The following is a 25,026-nucleotide window of genomic DNA, read 5'->3' as shown; positions in this document are numbered from 1 at the left end:
CATAAGTTCAGTCCCCACTAGTCTAAAATGATCCTACCGAAATCCCCCCATGAACCTATTGTCCCTGTCACTAAAAATGGTCTTATGGAGATAGTGCAACCTAAACACCTCCGTGAAGAAGATCTCAGCCACCTGCGAAGCTAACAACTTGGATGAAATAACGAAAGTGGGTGAACTCGATCAATCTGTCCACAAACTCATATATATATTCTCACCCCTAAACAGTTGGAAGCTTGGTGATGAAGTCCATGGAGATACTCTCCCACTTCTATTCTGGAATAGGAAGAGGCTAGATCAACCCCGTTGGATGTGTATACTCCACCTTGTTCCTCAGACATCTGTTTCACTCTTGCACATACCTCAAGACATCGCCTTTGAGGCCACTCCATATAGATCACTCCCTGGTAGACCTGTAGGTTTTGAGAAACATGAGGTTTCCTACAAGAGGTGAATCTTGGGCTGCCTGCATGATCTTCTCCTGTAGCTAAGACCCTGACACCAAATAAATCATTTTTTTACAGTATATCAACTCATCCATCACCTTGTACCTGTCATCTCCAAATGTGCCATCGATAATCTCACATGACTACTGATTCTTGGAGTACTCCACCAAAAGTTCTGCCCTATATTCCTGGGTGATTTCCATGAGAGAGAATGTCAGAAGCCTCCTGGATAGCACATCATCTCTTATATTATGTTTCCCCTTGACATACTCTATCTCAAAGTCATACGCTTAGATCTTGTTAACTCACTTATGTTGTCGGTCATTAAGCTCCTTCTAATTTAGGAAGAATTGCAAGTTGTTATGGTATGTCTTCACCCTGAATTGGTTCCCTACCAGATATTGTTTGAATTTGATCAGTGCATGCATGATGGCCAACATATCCTTATCATAGATGGAGTACAGTTTCTCGTATTCACGAAGTTTTTGGCTCTCATAAGCAATGGAGTGACCACCCTGCATCAAGATTTCTCCAATGCCCTCCCCTGATGCATCACACTCTAGAACAAAGGAATATGAAAAATATGGCAATGCTAATATGGTGCATGAACTCATTACTACCTTGAGGTGCTCAAAGGCCTCTTGTGTCATGGATAACCACTCAAAATCCCCCTTCTTCATGAGGTTTGTAAGGTGTGTTTCCAACTGAGAAAATCCCTTCACAAACAGCCTATAATAGGTACAGATTCCCAAAATACCCTCATCTATGTCACATTCATAAGATTTGGAAAATCCAAGATGCCCTGAATCTTGTCTTAATGAACCTATACTCCCTCCTCTCCAATCACATGGGCCAATTAAAGATCTCTATGAGGACAAACTCGCACTTGGACGTTTTGGCATAAAGTTGTTGCACCTCGAAAATCCGCAACACTTCCTCCAAGTGTTGCAAGTGCTCCTCCCAAGTCCTACTATAGATCAATATGTCTTCAAAGAACACCAATACATATCTGCACAATTTCTTGTGAAACGCATGGTTCATGCAAGACTGGAAGGTTGCGAGTACATTGGTTAGACCGGAATGTTGTCTTCGCGATATCTTGCTCTCTCACCCAAATCTTATGGTACCCAAAGAGCAAGTCAATTTTGGAGAAGAACTTGTATCCCCTCAACTTTTCAATGAACTCATCTATCCTTGGGATAGGGTACTTGTTCTTCATCATCCTCTTGTTGAGAGCTCGATAATCAATTCACATGTGGAGGGTCCCATCTTTCTTCTTCACCAACAACAAAGAAGAAGTGAAAGGACTAGAACTCAGCTTGATGTATCCCAAGGCTAACAAGTCTTAAATAGCCCTCTACATCTCATCCTAGTAGGCCTTAGGATGTTTGTAGGGGGGTTATGATCACTTGAACCCACTCCTCTAGCTCAATAGTATGCTCAAACCATATTTCTGGGGGATGGCCTGGGGAACTCTCTCCAAACGTTGTCTAATGTCTCTGTAAGATTGCTAAAATGTCTAGATGATGTTGTCGTGCTTGCACCCCTATCCCTATCTCTGAAATCCTGGACTCCACTACCCATGATATATCTCCCTTTTTTATATTTTCCTCCATCTTGTAAGTTGTCACAAATTGAGGTGGGTAGGAATGTATGCCCCTCAACACCACCTTATTCTGATATGGCCCTGTGAACTCCATTTTTATCGCCATATAGTTTTTAGTGTAGTGCCCTATAGAGTATAGCCATTGATCACCCAACACCATATTATTGTCTGGCATGTTCACCACGAAGAAGTGATTAGTGACTGTGTAGTTCCCCATCATAAACCTAAACTTGGGTATCATCTTGGTGCACTCCATATTCTGGTTCTCTGGTATTATAACTAAGAATCCCTCAAAAGGTTGTGTCTCCAACGCCCTCTGGTATACTATTTATGCATCTCTTAAGTTGTGCGTAGCCCCACCATCCACCAAAAAAGTTACTCTCTGACCTTGAATAGTGCCCCTAATCTGCAATGTATGATATCTTGGAATTCTTGTAAGGGAAGTAATGATGCCCCCCTTGGAAGCCTGATAATGCAACTACTCCCTTGCATCATGGTACTCCTCTCCGCCTATCTACTCCTGCTCACCCTCCTCCTTAGGCTTACTATCATAAAACACCTCAATATAGTGGGCCTTTCCTTAAGAAGAGTTTTGCCTTGATGCCCAAGGATTCTGACATGTAAAACACAGTTTCCCCCTCTGTAGGTCCCTCCTAGTCTCCTCCTCCATCTACCCACGTCTTTTCCACTCCTTCTGAGGAGGTCTAATTTCCTTACTCTTCTGAGGAAAGGTATTCCTAGGAGGTAATGGGTCTTTCAGCCCCTCAATGAACAACATGGCCAATCTCTCCTCCAAGATGTCAGTTACCATCACAGGTAGCCTCTGGAACTCCATAATATATCCCTATATGATGCATGTCTGCCTCAATTGTGCCAACTTTTTGAAGTGCAACTTTAGGTCCTTCCTGTCAAATCTTTCTATTAGCATCCACATGAACTTCGTGTAGGAATTAATGGAAGCATGACCAAGAGTGATCAACCCATGATACCACCACTCCTGTGTCTCCATCCAGGTGCAAGGTGGCATTCTTAATCGCATCTACCTCCCTTATGGGGTTTAGCTAAAAATAAGTGTCTAACTTTTGCACCTATTCCCTAGTAGGACTTATGGTTGATCCTTCATTATTGGGGAGGGTTATCTTCCCCACTCTCCTCTAAAAGTACTAGGTCTACTAACCTCCCTTATATGATGTTCTAGCCCTAGCTTTATGATTCTCTTTCAAGTGGAAAAACTCCAAAATTTTCATGGTCATCTTAATCCTCGGGTCCAAGGCATCATATCATCAATCACATCTACAAATGACGTCATCAAGGTTGAAAATGGATTTGGTTCTCTCATGGGTCCATCCATGAATTGGGGGATTGTGGGTCAGCTAGAATGTCATGTTATGTGTGGAATGTCCTAATGGTTAGTGTGTCCATGTGTGTGGCTCCCCTCTCCAAATTGGGATCCACATTCCCCATTGTTATCTTGCTCCCCCTGGTTCTCTAAATGAACACTAGTTAATTGCGCTAGCATGTCCATCATGAGAATTTTTTTTCCTTGCCAACTCTGCTAATTTGAGCTCATTTCCCCCCTATTCAGGCTCTTCCACGTTCTGCATGGGCTTTTCATCCTAGTTATCATGCCCCCTTGCATGTTCTACCTTAGTCTCGTAAAAAGGGTTAGGGCTCCAACCTCTAGCACATCCTCTTCTGCCTTGGCTACTACCTGTGTGAAAGACCACACCACCAAAACAAGGTGGCATAACCAATTCCTTCTCCCATAGATGGAAAATAACATGCTCTGATACCACTGTCATATTCCTAATGGAAAAATTAATCATGCATACCAAAATAGTAACTTGGAACAACAAAATAAAAAAATACACAACCACAAATTAGCACACAACTGACGCTAGAAAAATACTCTAAGTCATTATATTAATAATACAAATCTTGGGTACATTGAATAAGATGAAACGATAGAATCTGAGCTTGCCAAGCAAGATGTGAAAAACCCAAAAATATTCCTTTGACCCAAGTGAAGAATAGCCCAAGATGAGGAAGGTGCACTTCCCAGTGAGTAATCTATTGTTGGTTTCCAACTGCAATTAGGAATTCTACTCTAAATATTGGTCATATCATCCTAGAATTCCACCTATAGACTCCACTCCAAAAACCCGCAAAAACTCGAAAAGGGTTTGGTCTGGCTCCAAGTAATGTAGAAGCCCTCCAACTGGTGCAAGTGGCCCAGCCAGTCAACTAGTGTGTATTGCTGATGAAATTATTTGTTGGAGTAAACCTCAATGCCACAAATGAAGAATATCCCAATTCAACAAGAATTTTCCTCCAGAACACCCTATTCATCTCTTATCCTTGCGTAGTCTTGCCTAGAGAGTCCCACAAACTACTATAAATTGAGGAATTCGTCCCACCAAAATGATTCCCAAATACCCATGCAATTCACCACCAAAATTCCAAGTCTGCGATGTATAACTACTCCTACAATTCCCACTCACAAAATTCCTTGTAGCTGGCCCAACTAAGTACCAATTTGCAATGCCTATGCACCCAAAAAGTGCACAATGATGGTTCGATTTTTTGAAGATTTCACCTATCAAAGCTCTCGAATAGACTCCCAGGTTTCCAACTAGGGAGACACTCGAATTTCTCTGAAACTGTTGTGGATTTTCCTGAAACCCTTATTCTCAACATCACTCCATCCCTTGTTCTAAACATCTCCAAGAGAGATTAATTTCTAAAGTGTAATAGTCAAAGGATAATGTGGAATGCCCCCCTTTTTTACTGTATATGCTCCTAGTCCATGCATCCTCCTTGGTGGCCCCCAATTCCCACTAGTATCGCACTATCTCTCTCTAAGGGTGCATATTGCCTCCTTGTGGCCCCCATTTGAGCGTGGGACACATTTACTTGTAACTCCTAAGTCCAAAAATGCCAAAGTTTACCCCCAAACATTTTCCTCTTTGCCCAAGTGACAAATTTATGTTGAAGGCTTCCCTTCTAGAAACTTATATGATGGGGGATATTACAGCATGATCCCTGGTACGAGAGCCCTATGTTTGTTGTATTAAAGTTGTAATATAACAAGTTTTGGGTTTGCAAAATTTTCTTGTGTAATACATTGATTCACTATTGTAAATTTTTCTTTGTACAAAGTGCTTGTGTTTTGGAATTTTAGTGCGTTTGTGATTGTGTTTTAGAAATAGACTTGATTTTGAAGTGGCAAGGAAAAGTCAACAAAAGTCCTTTATATGTCAAAGGTATGATAACTACATTTATAATGTCGCCACATTCCTTTATGCAAAAAGTTTCATCATTATCATCTACCAATGTTTTTTTGGTTAATAAAAAAATTATTAATTCTATAGTGCTTCGAAATACCCTTTGGTTTGATGCTTGGTAAATGAAAAGAATCAAATTGTTGCTAATTTTTTTGGAAAGCATTTCTTCAGACTTCACATCACAAATTTCAAACCTTTTAAGAGGCCCCCAATGAATAAACTTTTGTTAAAAACAATTTTGCAACGTTCAAGTTGCTCTCTTCTCTTGCAAGCTTCCCATTGTGCTCAGGATTTAATAGAGTTAACCTTGAGGAGTGGTCTTATATTTTCTTAGGTTTTGAAGTAGGCCTTTGTATCTGGTACTCGAGAGTACTTAATCAATTATGTGTATCGAAGGGAAATAGTTAGACAAGTTGAAAAGTTTCATATACCATATGGTTAATGCAAGTCTTAGTCATAGGGTCCATGGCTTAAGAAGGGTATTGGATGAGTGGTATTTTGGTAGTACACATTTCCATTTTAATCTCCTAGCTTCATGTTTTATAGAGATAAATCAAAAAATGTGTTTAGAGAAAATCTGGACCATCTTAAAATATAATGTGATCTCAATGTCGTTGTTACTCCCTTCTTTTATCTCTATGATATTTATAAGTACAAATTTTTCTTATTGGATCACTTCAAAGTGATTGGAAAAGGGAACTTCCACTTTATTCTTGGAAAGGGCCACCAGATAAAATTAAGATCTTATCATTGATTGTCTTATTATAAAGTATATTTTTCTTTCTTTCTTTTTCTTTTTTTCCTTTTCTTTGTTTTTTATTTGTTTTTTTTTCTCTTTTTCTTCCAAACCCTGCCTTCTAGGAGCCCGATTTTCAAGTAGGAGTTTGTCCAATTGTTCCTCAAAAGAGGCTTTTCAAAACTAGAAGGTTTCTCTTTCTCTCTCTTTTTACTTGGTGCCATCAACCAGCAATCATTTTTTAATAGCACCAAGGTAGGTGGTGCCTAAAGTCAAGTTTTCACCACCAAATATTTATTTATTTATTCCTTTTTTTCCATTATTGAATTGAAAATAGAAATATTAGGAAGTTGTGGATGTTGGTGGAACAACCACATTCCTCACAACTTTGAAGTCTGCTTATCAGACTACATCTTGAATAAATTCTTCCTTAGACTTAGGTTTTTGGTATAGCTTTATTTGATGATCACTTTCTATTAGTGTGATCCTTGCTTTATCATTGGTGTGAAGCTTCACTAAGCCATTGTCATAGACAGCGTCTATTTTGCATGGCCCCAACCAGCAAGCATAAAACTTGGCCTTAAGATCTTTATATCTTGAGTGAAACAGTAGATTTTATTCTCCTTCTCGAAACTTTTTTTGTTGGTGAATCCATTTTTCCATTTGGTTCTTTGTTTTTGGACTAGAATAGTTTATTGTAATGCATTCTAATGACTTTCATCAAGTTCATTGATTTTGTTGGGTTGTGTTATATTCTTTCCACGACTAGCCCACATAGTTAACCGAAGGGTTAGAGGGGGGGCGGAGCCCCCCTTCGTTGCGCCGATTGTGTAGCGGGGGGGTTCACAAGGGGTTTAAGGTGTACCCGTAACCCCACTTTATGGGGTCCAGGGCAGCACCCCGGAAAATTTTGGTTTTGGACCCTTTGTTAGGTTGGGCGGACCCACCTATGGTTTTGTGCATGATTTTCACACATGTTTTTTGCACACAATGGTTTTCGGTCCATGGTATTGGATGCTTCGGCATGTATAAAGATGTATTATAACATTGAAAGGAACATAATGAAAAATCAAGCTGGTAGTCCTGGTTTTGGGATCCAGGTGAAATCTCTGTGTATATGTGTTTTATGTGTTATGCTCTCGCATTGTTTATTTTCTGTGTTTTAGAATTCGTATGCAGGTAATTTCTGTACGGGGTTAAAACCTACAGATCTAATCAAGCATGTGTTGTTGGGCCTCTAAGAGCTCCAAGCCCACTTGAGTGTAGTTCTTAATGTTTTAATTTCAAATTAAATAGGAAGAACCACATGTTTTTCATGCACAAGATCATAGGGAGTAAATTTCATGGTGTTCCTCTAAGTGGCTCAATAAGCCCATAAAGCTTATAGGATCCTACAACCTAGTCTTCAGGACGTTACTAAATTACCTTGGTCAAGACACTTTCCAATACACTATTAGTGACTTCTACTTGCCCATTTTTTTGTGGATGGTATGGTGTTGGCATTTCATGCTCAATATTAAATTGCCTAGTAATAGACTAGATGAATTGGGAAGTGAACTAGGTCCCTGTATTGGTAACAATTTCTCGAGGTAATCCATAACAAGCTAACATTTCCTTGTACAATAAATTAGCCACTACTTCCTCTATAGCCTTAGGCAAAGGCTTCGCTTCAAGCCATTAGTTAAATAGTTTGTGCATACTAGAATGTAAACCTTTTGCCTTGATAGAGGATCGATTGGACCTACAAAATCAACCCCTTCTCAAATGGATCTACCAAAATATGATGTTGAAGTAGCATCGCATTGGTCTGCACAGGTCATCCCATTCTCTAACAATTTTTTCAACTTCTAACATATTTCTTGGAATCCCAAAAAAATGGTAGGCTAATAATACCCAAAATGTAATACTTTATTTGCAGTCATATTTTCTATGAAGTGGCCTCTATAAGGTTCATCATGACAGGTCTCCAAAATGTCATAATTTTCATCTTCTCAAACATAGTATTGAATAATATGATCCAACCTTATATGAAAGAGATACCATTCAACCCATAAGCACATGGCATTTTGTTGAAAAACCTTCTACCATTCTCTGGGCGATAAGTGATCTGGAAGCTTCCTTGCAGCCTGATAGTTAGAGATATCTGCAAACCAAGGATTATTAGTAAATAAAGAAAATAAGTGTTCATCAATAAAGGTATCTTCCACTGGCATAGATTCTCCTTCATTTTTAAGCCTAGAGAGGAAGTCAGGAACCACATTTTATTTCCCTAACATGTCGACTGTGGTAATTTTGAATTCTTGCAATAAAAGTAGCCACCTAGTCACCATGCCATTAGTGACAGGTTTATTCATGAGTTATTGATAATAGAGTGGTCAATATGAAAAATATATAATAATTGATAATATAATGACGAAACTTCTTAATAGCATGTACGATAACAAGAAACTCTTTTTTCATTACAGTATAATTTTGTTCAATGAGATCAAGGTTCTTACTAATGTAGTAAATTCCATATGGTCATTTGACTTCTATCTATCCCTATACAACCCTAATGGCTATGTTTGAATCATTGGTAGATATGTAGAAAGATAAGGACCAATTTGGCCCTTGCAAGATTGGTCTAGTTGATAGTGTCTTTTTTAAGTTTCAAACATGGCTTGACATTGATCATTTCAATAGAATTCTACAAATTTCATGAGTAATTGAAATAAAAATTATTCTATATTACTAAATTTTTATATAAATCTTCAACAGTACCCAACATGTCCTAGAAAGATGCACATATCCTTATAGGTTGCAGGAACTAGAAGCTTTAGGATGACCTTTATATTAGCATGATCCACCTGGATTCTAGTAAGAGATATATGTTGGACTGGCATGATTCCCTTGGTACGTAACATATGACACTTCTCATTGTTGAGAGAAAAGTTTTTTTTCTTGACACTTAATCAAAACTTTGTCAAGATTGTCTAAGGCTTCTTCAAAGGTGTTTCCATATATAGTAAGGTCATCCATTTAGATAGTTATGCAATCATTGGTTAGGTCAAAATTTATACTGAGGACTACACTTTGGAAAGTAGCCAAAGCATTACATAATACAAAAGGTAGGAATCGATAAGCATAGGTTCCCTAGGGGTAGGTAAACATAGTTTTCTTTTGTTCATTAGGGGTGATCTGCATTTTATTATAGCCACTGAATTCATCAAGATATGAAAATAATATTTTCCTACCAGGGTATTGAAAACCTGGTCAATTAATGGTAGGGGGCAGCAATCCTTTAATGTGGCCTTATTAAATTCTCTATAAGACACACATATACACCATTTTCCATTCTTTTGGTAAATAATAATTAAGGGTGAACCCACTTGCTATCCTAAATTGGATAAATTAAATTCACATCAAGGTCCTTTTGGAGTTCCTCCACTATATCTTTTAATGCAAGGTTCATCTTTCATTGGGGTTGTCAAATAAGTTTGGAGTTCTCCTTCATAAAGTTATATATAGGAATATGATATATATATATATATATATAATGAGCACATACACTAGGGTGAATTCCCTTTAGATTGGTGTACTCCCAAGAAAACTCACCACTTTGTCTTTTCAACATCTCAATAAGTTGCTTTTGCTAAGGGGGTTCCAACTCACCATTGATGTTTAAGGTATTCCTAGATAAACCTCAACTGGTAAGCTTTGGTTTCTATATGTAGAATTCAAGGGGGTTTATTGTGTCCAATTGTATTAATTCTACTATTGAATAGGTATCCTAAGACTGATTCTCCAAAATTTTCTCAAGAGAAGGATGACTAGATGTATGAGGATTCACTAAAAATTTCAAATAAGATCATATTCAGTATCTTCTCTAAATGTTATTGCTTGATCAAGAGACAATAGAGATTTTATGATTTCCTTGTCACTATATTCAAGCCAAGGAGCTCTTCTAATTCAAAAGAGGGTTTGGAAGGAGCGTAGACAGTAAGATTTTTAGTAGATTTCCCATGAGAGATGGTCATGTCCCTGGACCTACAACTAATATATGCATCGGTTGTGGATAATAGGGTCACTCTAAAATAAATGTGTATCCTCCTAGATTTGGTTTTCATTGAAGGACATGTTTTCGTTGCGACAAACACCCTCCAAATTTTGCCTACACTCAAATTTCAAGCCTATTGTGGATCTTTCGATCGATCGTTTTGTAGTCACTTCTTGATTAGTTGATGCTTTTGAGATCCCTTCTTGGATTGGAAGTGTCGAGGGTACTTGCTCACACATGCTTAATCTGCAACAAGTTAATGAGCATATTCTTTTACGTAAGCTTAAATAATCATATCACGGTCCATCGAGACTATGCTTGTATGATGCCCAATCCATGTCGACAGTCAATGCACACTACATCGACAATTTCTCACTTCTAGTTGTGTTTGTACTTCTATTTCGATGAGTTTGGCAAATTGTCACTTTCATGCACCTTTGTTTTCGTGAGTGTCATTTCCGTGTTTTCGATTGTCTCTTTTTCTTGTGTTCACTCTAATTAGTTTCGCTCTCATGTTATCCTCGTTCTAGCATGTGTTTCTTTCACTGTGTTCACATATCGTAAGTGTCGTCTGCACTTTAGAACTTGTCGTATTTTGGCATGTTAAGTGTCGCACAATGTACATAAGCTTGTTCTGGTGGTTTCAAGAGGTTCTCCTTGTGTAAATAAGTCGATATTACCATGTAAACTTTTGTAGCACTCATTTCCAAAGTTTTAAGCACTCTCGTACATGTGTCGTCATAGTCATCACAAAGTGTATCTTCAGTGTCACGCTTGTTGTAAGTTGTCGTAAAGGTTGTTGCACTTAGGGAAGTATGTTGTTAATGTGTTATGGATGATCTATGTTGTGTCATCAAGCACTCTAAGTGTGTGATCATAGTCAAGTCCTATCACTATTCACATTAATTTCGTTGATCCCACACTTAGCCAATTTTCAGTAAATTCCGAGCAACTTAGCCTCATCTAGCCTTCCTAAAATCTGCATTGCACAGTCCCAACCCTCAAACTACAACCCTGCCTCTTGACGTTGCACACTGTGCAGTTCTTTCCTTCCAGGACTGCACATTGCACAGTTTCAGTGCTCAATCCCGAGCCTTCGCCTCCAAAAACACACAATTCATCCCTCCAGTTTGGCCCCAACTATGCACTACGCAAGCTCTGAGCTCAAGCCCAAATCCTAAGCTCTTGAATTGCGCAACTGTGCAATCACCCAGTCTTCTCTACCTCCCAAACTGCGCAGTTGAAAGAAACAATGCAAAACCTTGCACCCTGACTCACTGAGCCTAAAAACTGTGAAATCTGCCTGCACAGTCCAGCCTGAACTGTGCATTGCGTAGTCTCAAGGCTCAAGCCTCAACCCTAAGATCTTGAATAGTGCAATTGCGCAATCACCTGGGCTACCATATCTTCCAAAACTATGCAATGGGAAAAATCAGTGTTCAAGCCCTCAGCCCGACTCCCTGATCTCCCCAACTATGCAATCTTTTTGGTCAGTACAATCCTGAACTACCCATTGTGCAGTCTCAAGGATTAAAATTGACCCTTGACTTCCTGAGTTGTGCAATTGCACAGTCATTGAGCCTCTCCCTCATCCTACCATATGGTTCTGGCTCAGTTAGTGGATCATCATGCAACATCTTAGACTATCGTTTTATCAGACTGATGTCATCTTTTCATGATTGGATTGCAAATGTAGGAACTATATCATGCTATGGAAAGATTATGAAGAAGGATATGGAGGAGGACATGCTAGAAGACACATATGGAGCTGAAGAGATAATATGGTCATTAGGCGAGAAGATGAAGGAACACTAGATTACAACAGAAGATCAAATATTAAGACCACATGAAGACTCCATCTAATTCACAACCCTTTGGAGAGTGCATATGAAGAAAAAAGCATATATCTCATGGATATGAAGCATTTCACATCTATTATTGAAGGCAAAGGAGAAGCAATAATGGCTCGACATTGCCATGTCATCAACAAGTCCTTGTCAGTAGTGTCATGCCATGAGTTGCCATATGCCACATCATTCTTAAGGATTATGTAATTTCTTATTCGAAAATGTATTGTAAAGTGGAAGTCCAAAGGACATGTATAGAAGAAGAGTCATGTAAATTTGAAAATTCATAGGAAGTCAAACAGACGTGAGGGTAGTCAAAGATGAAGCATCAACCCATTGGTTATATATACACCCTAATTGTATGATAAATGTATTTTTTCACCTTGGCTCCTCTAGCAACACATTAGATAGTCAATCTAGTTCTTTTGGGTAGAAAGGCGTGGCTCCAATGCTCCAATATTGGGGCTAGTGGTGTTCGTTGTAAACATGTGTCTTGTGACTTTAACTTAATACTTGAAGTCTGATGGCCCGCATGTTTTCATGCATGGATTGTGAATATTTGTAAGACTGTTTCGTGAATATTTATGATTTATGTTTGCTTTCACCTATACTAAAGTAGTTGAATTATTTCATTTATTTTAGTGCTTATTTAATTGAGAACGTGTTGTAATGGTTGCTATAATTTCCGCATCCTTTTGGACTATTCTGTTGGATGTTAGACAAATCTTTGTTGTTTATAATGGTTGTAATGACCATCACATCATTGTGGACTATTCCACTGAATGTTAGATGGATATCTTATGTGTGTGTGTGTGTGTGTCTACTAGGGTGGTACTAATACCTTTCTCCTAGAGGCTCACTTTCCTTGCCCTCCGTAGAATAATATTGACACATATACAACCGAACACTCACTAGGCATACTCACTTGTTGATCTGAGATTACCTATGCACAACTCTCTTGTGTTGAACTTTGTAGCCAAGGCAAACCGATAAGAATATATGGCAATCAGGTCGATATGTCGGATGGGGCTCCTATTCCAAATGGTGTGAGGTCTAATTGGGACTTCACATCAGGAATAGCCCCTTGGTTGACGGATTTCTAACACCATCAACAAAATGGCACTAGAAGGAGGGCTAGATGATAGGTTGTGCCCGTTGAGTCTACTTTGAATCTCTTATTCAAAATGGCTCTTCCGTAAATCATAATCCAGGGATGTTTTTCTCGAGAGCTTAAGCTTACCATCCCTACAGAAGTTATTCATAACTTGTCGCAATTTAATTTTATGGTGAGGGCAAATTAACTCTCCATGTTTCAAGATGTTTGTTTTTTTCTTTCTAACGGAATACATTGTAAGGATGTCATGGCTAGATTACTCACCCTCACATTTGAAGGTCAGTTTAATCGATGGTGTCATACATTACCCTTTTCTTTTGTCCATTCATTCATCCATCTTGCGAATGAGATTCATAAAGCATTTGACATGTATGATTACCGAGATGTTATTATAAGAATTAATAAACTAAGAATCAATTGATTATTTTTCCGATCGATTCCTTCACCTTTGTTTATGAATTTTCGAGAGAAGACACAGATTGGGGTTTCTTTAAATGAAATTTTAAGCATTTATTTCACATCTCTTTGCATGGTGAATCTGAACCCCCTGATGTTTCTAGTTCCCCAACTTTTTTAAAGCATCAAGCACCTCTAATTCTAGAGGAGGAACCTACTACTCCTTTTGTTCCTTGTCCTCCTCCACCTCCAATTACAATGTGGGTGCCTCCTTGTGGTGATAATAAAGTTGAGAAATCTGAAAATCAAATTCCTAATCCATCTCTTCATCATCCTTTCACTTCTCATGATTCAGATCTAATGAAAGAAACCCTTGAGTGGCTCATGGAGCCTAGGTTGGAGACTAATCCTTTCATTCCTCAAGATGACATTTGAAATCTTAACATAAATCTTGAATATGGTTCCATCGAAAGTGTTACTTATTTAAGGGGAATATATCATCCTGTATCATATACATGTCATGACTATGTGTATCATGATCCAAGTGATCAATCTACTCCACCAACTAGCCCATCACGCTCTTCTAGAAAATTTTAAGGATGAAAGTTTATCTTAAATTTTAGAACCCTTGGTGAATATTACTAGTCCCTAATATCCAAATTTTAAAATTTTTGATGATAATTTTGTAAAAATGTTTAGATTTTTAATTATTCTATATTAGACAATATATAATATTAGCGATTTTTAAGGTAAAATAAATTTATACTATAAAATTTGGGCGAATTCATTTTTAGAAAAATGGAAATTGGAGAATATTTTTTTGGAAAAAACATGGAATAGTATCCCAATTGTGAATATTAGCCCCTAAAGTTTTCCAGTTGTTGGTTCAAATTGTGAATTGTTGGTTCAAATTGCGATTAGATACAAGGCAGTCACATTACACTGTTAGAGGAGGAGGAAAGTAAAGAGACTTTTGATCTCTCTTCCCTTTTCAAAATTACCCTGTGTCAATATGAAGCACTTCCATTCTTGGATGATTTTCAATATGCTAATCTTGATAGTGAATTAAATGCAACTAATTCCTCCAATCGATTTGTAACCTTGGGTAACAATCATTCTTATGATGGTGACTTTGTTGATGTATGTGATCACGAATGCCCAAGTGCACCAACCGATCTTTTAGTTTCTCAAAAGGCTTCTGTTTTGAAAGATCTAGATCTTAAATTTGTTTTGGTCAAAGAAGACTCACTTATGAAAAATTCTTCCTCTCCACCCCCCTATCCTTTATGCTCTATACTTTACAATGCATCAACTTGCGATGGAAACTCTCAATGATCTTCAAATTTGTTATTCCGTCAGTTGAATCTTGAAATGACACAGGATAGTGAGAAAATTAATGATGAAGAAGGAAGCAATGAAATTATAGAATATCCATTCCATCCCGTATCATCTCTTGTTTTGTATGGGGGCAGCTCTTCGAATCATTGTGATCATGAGATTTCTCGATTCATACATCTTTAGATTTGCAATCAGAAGAATATTATGACTTGAGTAATATGTTTGTTGAAGTTGAAAAATATGATCAAACTAGTGATGTAGGTAGTTGTGATCCAGATAATGGTGATCTTGTTAACTTAATCGATAGTAGTTGTCCACATGCAATTTGCGATCTAACTCAGTTTATAAGTCAAGGCACTTCAATTTTCATCGATGGTTAATTCAGGATCTCTCAATCCTCGTAAAATTCCTGAACCATGTCAGATGTGGATTTTCTCACATAATTCTTTCATTCGTATTGTTTCACTAGATGCATACTCGTTCCTGATGGATTTTGGAATTCATCACTATAATTTTCATATTTATCAAGATAAGGTTTTCTATCATACTATTGTATTGAATTCATTCTCATGCAAATCTCATAAGTGTGTGGAATCGAAAAGTTAATCAATTTACAGATCACCTTTGGCTGAAAAATCCATATATGTTGAGTGTTATGGAAAATAATCAGCTCATATTTTTTCTTGTGAATGTCTTCACGACACCAAATATCCTCTTGAGTGCTTCAAAGTGCTTGAGTTATTTGTTGGATTAACTTCTTCTTCTTTATCAATTGCATCTGGACTAGTTTCATATGTTGGTTATACTAGCATTCCTTTTCAATTATTTTGATGATTGTGATGCTTGTATAGTTTGTCACTAGTTACGGGAAAACAATTTATCACATTTGGCATGCGAGGAAGTTGATTCTACTATTCAGAGCATTGGAAAAGATGTTTATTTTGATTTATCTTTGTTAACTACAAATTGGGAATATGATGTTTTAATCAGTCCATCGGATCATGATTTTTTCTTTGATTAATGCCATTCAACTTATAATCTTCTCATAATCACATCCAATGAAATTTTTTTTTACATCATTTCATATTCATGGCTTAACATCTCATCCTTTTAGTTCTTTTCAAATGGTTGAGGCACTTCAGCCTTCGTTGATGGTCATGTTAGGTCCTCACTGTCTTGACAAGTCAGTTGAATATGATCAGATCAATTGTCTCTCACAAGATTCTCATCTGAGTATCATTCTCTTAATTGAAAATTAATCTTTTTAGATATTTCATAATGTTCAAGAAGATTTCTTCAAATTTCACGATCCAATATATGATTTCCTAGAAGCGTCTTTCTTAGCAACCCCTTTGGCTAAGAGAAAGTTTCGGTATTTTCATGCTTGCTAAGAAGGATGATGCAGGTTAAGGTGCATTTGCAATAAGATCTCATGGTTTGTCTTCTTATAATGGTCATCAAAAAGGTAAGGATATGAACTAGCTAAGTCCTATCCTTCTATTTTTTGTGCAAGTTATTCAAGCTCTTATCTTTCCTGTCGCAAAATATTTTGTATTTGTTTTAATGGATTGCATCTTTGTGTATGCAGGTTGGGAACAATTACGGTGGCCACATTGGAAATTCCATTATACGTGACCATGACCTTATAGTTAGATAAGTTAGGAGTAGCTATAGACGCATGTTAGTTTTCCTTGCACATGCATCTTGCATTCCCTTTTTGTAGTCTTTCATTTGCTTTCTATACTTTCGTCTTGCATCCTCTTTTCGTTTTAACCTCCTTTTGCTTTTTTCTTTTGATTTCAGTTTTTTGTTGTTGTGTCTTCTCCCTTTTCGTGTAAGAATTTTCATGGAGGGTGTCCCATTTCAGCTCAAAAGTAACGTGGAAAAATAAAAATGGACATTGTGACACTGCAACATTTGGCTAACCTTCTGTCCTCCTTCCTTGTGTTGGTTACATCTTTTGGTAGATGAAGTTCCGACGGAAAATATGATCCATCCGTAAAGAGAGTTTTGGTCAAACCATGATACTTGTATCTATTCTGAAAACCTTGTGCCTGCGCTTGACTCTTATGTTTCGGTGTTTTCAGGCGGATCTAATCAAGTAGAGAAGGACAAGAGAAAAATATAAATGAGAAAACCTAAATAAGAGGTCTCTATATGCTTCTCTTAAGGAACAATCTCTCCTGCTCTCAATAATTCAGGATCCCTCCTCTACCCATAAATAAATAAATGCCAATGCACAGTCCTCTTTAAATAAATAAATAAAGGTGAAAGAAGAGAAAGGTTTCTTGCACAAAGAGGTGAAGCAAACAACTTCATTGGGGTACTATCTAGGTTCACTGGCAGTGGAGCAATGTTTGTGTTCCTGAAGTGACTCCATCGGGGTATTGTCCAAGCCTACTGGAAGTGGAGCAACACAAGAGATGAAAAACTATACTTTGAAAATCTAAAGCTCGTGAACTTTATTACCCTAATCTGATTCGAAACATTATGTGATCGTTAATCTTATGTTTGTGTTTAACCGAGTAAAGGAATGAAGGGAACTATGTTTAAGTACGGGGTAAGTGGGGAAGCCATGGTAATATGAACGATGAATCAATACTTCCTAAATAACTAGACCCTGCATGGAATAATTGACCAAGGCAGAGAAGTTGGAGTTCTACCAGTGTGTCACCAAATGTTGTTGCTGCAACAAACACCCTCCAAAAATTTTCCTACACTCGAATTTTGGATCCTACTACGGATCTTGCTAGTGGTCGTTTTGTAGTCACTTCTTGGATAGTTGATGCTTTTGAGCTCCCTTCTTGGATTGGAAGTGTCGTGGATACTTGCTCACACATGCTCAGTCCGCAATAATTTCATGAGCGCACTCTTTTATGTAAGCTTGAACAAGCATAGTACAGTCCATCAAGATTTTGCATGTGCGATGTCTAAGCCATGCCCACAGTTAGTGTGCACGAACATCAACAATTTCTCACTTCTATTTGTGTTTGTACTTCTATTCCGATGAGTTTTGCAAATTGTCGCTTTTGCACGCCTTTATTTTTGCGAGTGTTGTTTTCATGTTTTTGACTGCCTCTTTTGCTTTCTTTCACTCTAATTAGTGTTTTTTCATGTTATCTTCACTTTGGCATGTGTTTATTTCACTATTGTTCTCATATCGTAAGTGTCGTTCACATTTTAGCACTTGTCGTCTTCTGGCATGTTAAGTGTTGCACAATGTACATAAGCTTGTTTTGGTGGTTTCAAGAGGTTCTCCTTGTGTAAATGAGTCGATCTTACCATGTAAACCTTTGTTGCACTCATTTCCAAAGTTTTAAGCATTGTCGCACAAGTGTCGCCACAGTCATCGCAATGTGTATCTTTAGTGTCGTGCTTGTCATAAGTTGTCATTAAAGTTGTCGCACTAAGGGAAGTATGTTTTTAATGTGTTCCGGATGATCTATGTTATGTCATCAAGCACTCTAAGTGTGTGATCACAGTCAATTATTATCACTATTCACATAATTTTAACTGATCCCACACTTAGCCAAATTTCATAAAATTCCCAGCAACTTAACCTCATCCGGGCTTCCTGAACTATGCATTGCGTAGTCCTAGCCCTCAAGCTGCAACCCTACCTCCTAACACTATGCAATGTGCAGTTCCTACCTTCTAGGACTGCGCACTGCGCAATTTCAGTGCTCAAGCCCAAGCCTTGGCCTCCAAAATTGTACAATTCAGCCCTCCAGCCTAGCCCCAACTACGCATTACGTAGTCTCTAATCTCAAGCGCCAACCCTGGGCTCTTGAAATGCGCAACTGGGCAATCACCAAGTCTTCTCTGCCTCCCAAACTGTGCATTTGATAGAAACAATGCAAAACCCTACATCCTAACTCACTGAGCCTCAAAATTGTGCAATCTTCCTGCACAGTCCAACCCGAACTACGTAATTTCACAATCACCTAGGCTCCTTTGTCTTCCAGAGCTGTGCAATGGGAAAAATCAGTGTTTAATCCCTCAGCCTAGCTCCTAGATCTCCCCAACTGCACAATTTTTTTGCTCAATCCAAGCCTAAACTGTGGATTGTGTAGTCTCAAGGATCAAGCCTTACCCTTTAAGTCCTGAGCTGCGTAATTGTGCAGCCATTGAGCCTCTCCCTCAGCCTGCCACCCAATTCTGGCTTAGTCAGTGGATCATCATGCAAAATCTTAGACTAGGGGTTTATGAGATTGATGTCATCTTGTCATGAGTGGATTGCAGATGTAGGAACTCTACCATGCAATGGAAATATGATGAATAAGGAGATGGAGAAGGAGGACATGCTATAAGACAAATATGGAGTTGAAGAGATAAGATGATCATCAGGCAAGAAGACAAAGGAACACTAGATTATAACAGAAGATCAAAGATCAGGACCGCATGAAGACTCCATCTAATTCACAACCCTTTGGAGGGTGGATATGAATAACAAATCATATCTCTCATGAATATGAAGCATTGTACATCTATTTTGAAGACAAAGGAGCAGCAAGAATGGCTCGACATTTCCATGTCATCAAGAAGTCCTTGTCAACAGTGTCATGCCATGTCATGTCATGAGTCATTATATGCCACATCATTCTTGTGGATTATGTAATTTCTTATTCGAAAATGTATTGTAAATTGGAAATCCAAAGGAAATGCAAAAAAGATGAAGAGTCATGTAAAGTTGAATAGTCGTAGGAAGTCAAACAGTTATGAGGGTACTCAAAGAGTCACAAGGGAGGCGAAGCATCACCCCATTGGTTATATATACACCCTCATTGTATGAGCAATGAATTTTTTCACCTTGGCTCCTCCAACAAGGCATTAGAGAGACAAGATAGTTCTTTTGGGGATCAAGGAGTGGCTCTAGTGCTATGCTATTGGGTCTAGTGTTCGATGTATACAAGCGTCTTGTGACTTTTACTTAATACTTGAAGCTTGATGGTTGGCATGTTTTCATGCATGGATTGTGAATATTTGTAATTTGTTTTGTGAATATTTATGACTCATGTTTGCTTTCACTTGTATTAGAGTATTTGAAGTATTTTGGTTATTTTAGTGCTTATCTAATTGAGAATGTGTTGTAATGGTTGCTATAATTGTCGCATCCTTATGGACTATTCCGTTGGATTTTAGACAGATCTTTCTTGTTTATAATGGTTGTAATGACTATCGCATATTTGTTGACTATTCGACTAGATGTTAGAAAGATATCTTTTATGTGTGTGTGTCTCTACTAGGGTGGTACTATCACCTCTCTCCTAGGGGCTCACTTTCCTTTCCCTCCGCAGTAGAATAATCTTGACACATATACAATCGAACACTCACCATATTCTCCCTAGTTGAGAGGGAGTGTTAAAATTGCAAATTAGGGCCAAAATTCCACTATTGGACAACTCATCTATTGGAAATAATTATTGCATTGCATTCCTCTTTTTGAGAGGACCAAATTCAACCTAAAGATCAACAAATTTGGATAAAGAAAATTATTTATTTATTTAAAATAAATTCTATAAGTCGTGACCTTATCAAGGCGGGAAAAATTGAAAATTTTAAATTTGAATTTGCCTCCAAGTGTTAAGGTCAGATTCATCTTCATAAGGAGAAATCATCATGTCTAATTGTATATAAGGGCATCCCCCACCCTCCTATTTACATCAATCACACATTTTGCTTCTCTCTGAAATGGTCACAGAAGGAAGGTGGCTCCAACAAAGGTCAAAGGAATTGGTTAACATTTGTGTAGGGTTGTTTGAAGGGTCGAGTCCACTAAGCAGAAGTCGATCCTCCTAGAAGAAAGTTTGGGCTTATTTATGAATTATTCAGGGTATGTTCATCCTCCATTGCAGGTCCGAGTTATTCCCGAGGTTGACCACAGGGATAAGGGCATAGCTAGAGTAGTTAGATGCATTTCTTATGATGTGAAAACCATCTCTTAGGTGGGACGCACCTTCTGAAGTCCTCCTCAGGTAGGTCGTAGGCATTATGTTGTTGAACAATGAACCATGAGTGTAAATATCTACCCAGGTAGATCGTTGACCTATTTGAGTGAAGGAAGATTGGCATCAAGATGTGTTTGGGGGATGGATTAAGCCTTGTTGTGTAGTGGATGGAGGACTAACTGTCTTGGAGGAGAGTCGCAATTGTGAAATTTTTTTGGGTAAATAAGGGAAGATGTAGTGTGCCACATGCCCTAACTAGGAGAAGCCAACAACTGCAATATTCTACAACCGATGATCTAATGTATTCTTGTAGCCTTGAATGCTAGCTGGATGGTTGTCCTGATTGATCATATTATAGCTGCTCCTTGATAGACGGGAATTTTCCCTAACCAGTTCAAGCTTCTTCTACAATATTTCATCAGCCTAATAAGGTATATCTTTTCAACTTCATAATTACATCTATGAGTCTAATAGTGATTGGCAAGTCAATCTTGACCTTGTATTATTGTACTCTCTCTTTGTTGAACATTTGAAATTAATAATAAATATAATTGATCAATTGTTTTCCCCATCTTGGGGTTTTTCCATGGTAGTGATTGGCAAGTCAATCTTGACCTTGTATTATTGTACTCTCTCTCTGCTGAACATTTGAAATTAACAATTAAAATAATTGATCAATTTTTTTCCCCATCTTGGGGTTTTTCCATGGTAGTGATTGGCAAGTCAATCTTGACCTTGTATTATTGTACTATCTCTCTGTTGAACATTTGAAATTAATAATAAAAATAATTGATCAATTGTTTTCCCCATCTTGGGGTTTTTCCATGGCTTGAGCCATATTCTTGTGTTCTCTTGCCTTGGCCTCTCTTCAACATTTTTTTTATTTATGTTCTTTCTTCAGTTACTGTCAAAAGGATTTATGTGATTGCTAATGGAAATATAATGGATTAAAAAATGGGCTATATGGATTTTTTTGAAGTAATTGTCCTATGTGAAGAACATGTTCCTAAAATTAACATGGAATTCGAGTTAAGATAGGACGAGCCTAAGCAAGAGAGGAAAAAGAAAGAAATCACCGGAAGATATTTGTTGACTAGACTCTATGGATTGTGGAATGCTACACAAAGAAAGGGGTCTCGAAATCTTCAAATCAGAAAGAGGGAGAAAACCCTTTAATTTTGATAGCTCTAATTAGAGACTCAATTTCAGTCCAATGCGTAAAGGATTAGTTCCACATTGGTTGAGCTCTTTATTCATGATTCAGATGGCTACTATGATCTGAGGGTTCAAATGACAATTAGGTCTCCCTATTTCAAGCTTGGATGACTCACGCTACTCTCTATACTTTCCCAGTTAATCTAAAAGCCTCGCTCGACTTCAATATTCTACCTCAGTCTCTCGCTCTCTGTCTTTTGGTTTTTCTCTTATGAAAAAATCCTTTCAACTCTTCGAACAACACCAGCTATAGAGGATTTCTTTTAGTAGGAAAGTGCCAAGGTTGTAGCTAATATTCTTCTACCCCGTCAATTTGAAGGAGATGCCAATATAAGAAATGTAAGCACTCGTGTTGGAGAGGTAAATATTGTGTATTCTACCATATAGCCTTGAAATTTTATTGAAAAGTTTTGTCAAACAGGAAAGTAGAGATGAGATTATTGCATCTCCTTCTACTTGAGTACCTTCATATACATAACATCATCTCATTAGTGCAAAGAATGACCTTGACATCATATTATTGGCATATCAATGATATATAGTTTCTGCTATTATGTTCTACAATGCAACATACGTGCACATTTGTCTTCAGTGTGTCGACATGTCATTATATATGATATGACAGAATATTAATATGTATGGCACACCATCACTCTGCGTTGAAGCATCATCTGATATATCAGATTATATTATTGGTTTTGTTGTATGTATCTTGCAAATGAGTTTAGACTCACATCTCTTCACAACATATATATATATATGATCTGACAGAATATCAATATGTATGGCACACCATCACTCTGCGTTGAAGCATCATCTGATATATCAGATTATATTATTGGTTTTGTTGTATGTATCTTGCAAATGAGTTCAGACTCGCATCTCTTCACAACAACGCATATATATATATACAAAAATGAGACAGAATTGGCCTGACTTACCATATTGATTTGACGATCTGACAGAATATCAATATGTATGGCACACCATCACTCTGCGTTGAAGCATCATCTGATATATCAGATTATATTATTGGTTTTGTTGTATGTATCTTGCAAATGAGTTCAGACTCGCATCTCTTCACAACGGCGCATATATATATATATATATATATATGAGACAGAATTGGCATGACACACCATATTGATTTGGCATCACATATATATTCTAAGCTTAGTAGAATGGTTGGTCTTTGCACTATGGTAGTATAGGTAGTCTCAGCATTATGATATTACTTGCATGACAATATTAGAAGTCTCTGACAAGGTCAGACGGTCTCAATCGTTGATTTTCAGCTCCAGTATGTTATGCATAAGGGTTTGATGACACATTAAAGTTAATATCATATGGCTTAGACTAATGAATTCAGTAGCCACTTCAGAGAACAAATTCTTGTAAGCCATTTTTCAAATTTGATGTCACTGTCCGATTGGGAAAACTGTCTTGGTGCACTATTGTTTATAAAATGACTTGAATATGATCTAATATTGTTCTGAGATATTAAGGGAATATTAGTAAGATACATCCTATAGCATCGGTCTTCCGTCATCTAGTGATTTTATCATCTCACGAAAAGCAAGGGTTCGTTATATTAAAAGAGAACAGAGATTCAATGGCGCCTTGTCTGTAGAATACCAGGTACAAACTCTTCATTTACAGAATCTCGACCCTTATCCAGAACACCAGTTTCAACATCAAAAGACCTATGATTAGCTAAGGTACTTCTGACTCTTCACTCTCTAGGGCATCTCATCACAAGCGGATGTAAATTTGGCTGGCAGTGTAAGAGCCTATTCTGAAGTGGTTACATCATCTCAGTCCACTATGTAATGATTAGGTTAATTCAAAGCATAAATCCACAGCCCTAAAATCAATACAATTATGGAACCTCATTGAATTGTTACAAACCTAAATGTGATCAATTCATAAACAATCTTCAAGGTTAAAATTCATGTATCTTGAGATGTGGACTGGCTGTACCTGTCCCAAGCATCTAACAGTAATATTTTTATTCATATTCATATATGTATGAGATCTTTTGAAGCTGACCTGATTCAAGATGTATTATGAAACTAGAAAATTACCAGCATACAAGGAATTTTTGGTCATCAAGAGTGATTGACAAGTAACATAACCTATTGCAGAATAACAGGCTTATAATCAAGAAAGTGTGACAACAAAACTCTGGTTTATCGATAGTTAACCTACTTCCTCAAAAATAGTTTCAAGTAGAAACGTATATGACATCATCCCTTGCAGCAGGCATCAAACTACTAATATATATTTTTCAATAGAACAAGCAGAACATGTGAGAAGAAACTTCTAGTGCGTGCATTTGGTAATTAAAGATTAGGAACAGGTTAATAAATGCTAAAATGACCAACTGAAGCAAGACTTCAGAGGGAGTTATGGACAAGCCATATTGATTGATTTGTAAAGATGCAACTATTTATGATGTTTGATGTTTTATTGATCATCCTCTCATTTATCAATGTAAGAGGGAGTTGACTTTTAAATTCAAGATGGAAGACCTAGTCTTGATGCACTATTCCCTGCACTTAACAATGGAGAATTTGTTGATCTGCATATGTATATATTGTAAGAATCCATGGTGTTCTTGATTAACACCCTATCAGTCATATGCCTCACTATGAAGACACTTATTTTATCTATGGATAAGCCTCATATATTGGATAGTTGCTTATTGAGATATATTTGTGATTATATTATCTATAATCTGGGGTACACAGCTGGAATCTAAGATTCCATGTATATTATGATGATGGTTCAGTTGGCAGTGTGTTGGATGGAAATATCACATCTATTGCTATATCTCTTGATTTGGTTGCCTTATAAGAATTTTTTGAGGTTGAATAAATATAGCAGCGAGTATGGATTATTATGAAACTAGTTGATGAGTCATTTGTGCTCGTGCTGATAATCACCATTGTATATTGTGATATTCTTGAGTGGGATTCATTTTTGAGAGAATCCATGTTCCATGACAACCTCAAATATTTAGGACCGCTTTATTTTGATATGGTACATTGGAATGCTACTAAG

Source organism: Pinus tabuliformis, chromosome X, assembly GCF_031772625.1.
Source record: "Pinus tabuliformis cultivar Carrire ecotype Pingquan chromosome X, CPIR1, whole genome shotgun sequence".
Classification (NCBI taxonomy): domain Eukaryota; kingdom Viridiplantae; phylum Streptophyta; class Pinopsida; order Pinales; family Pinaceae; genus Pinus; species Pinus tabuliformis.
This window is presented reverse-complemented; position numbering follows the sequence as displayed.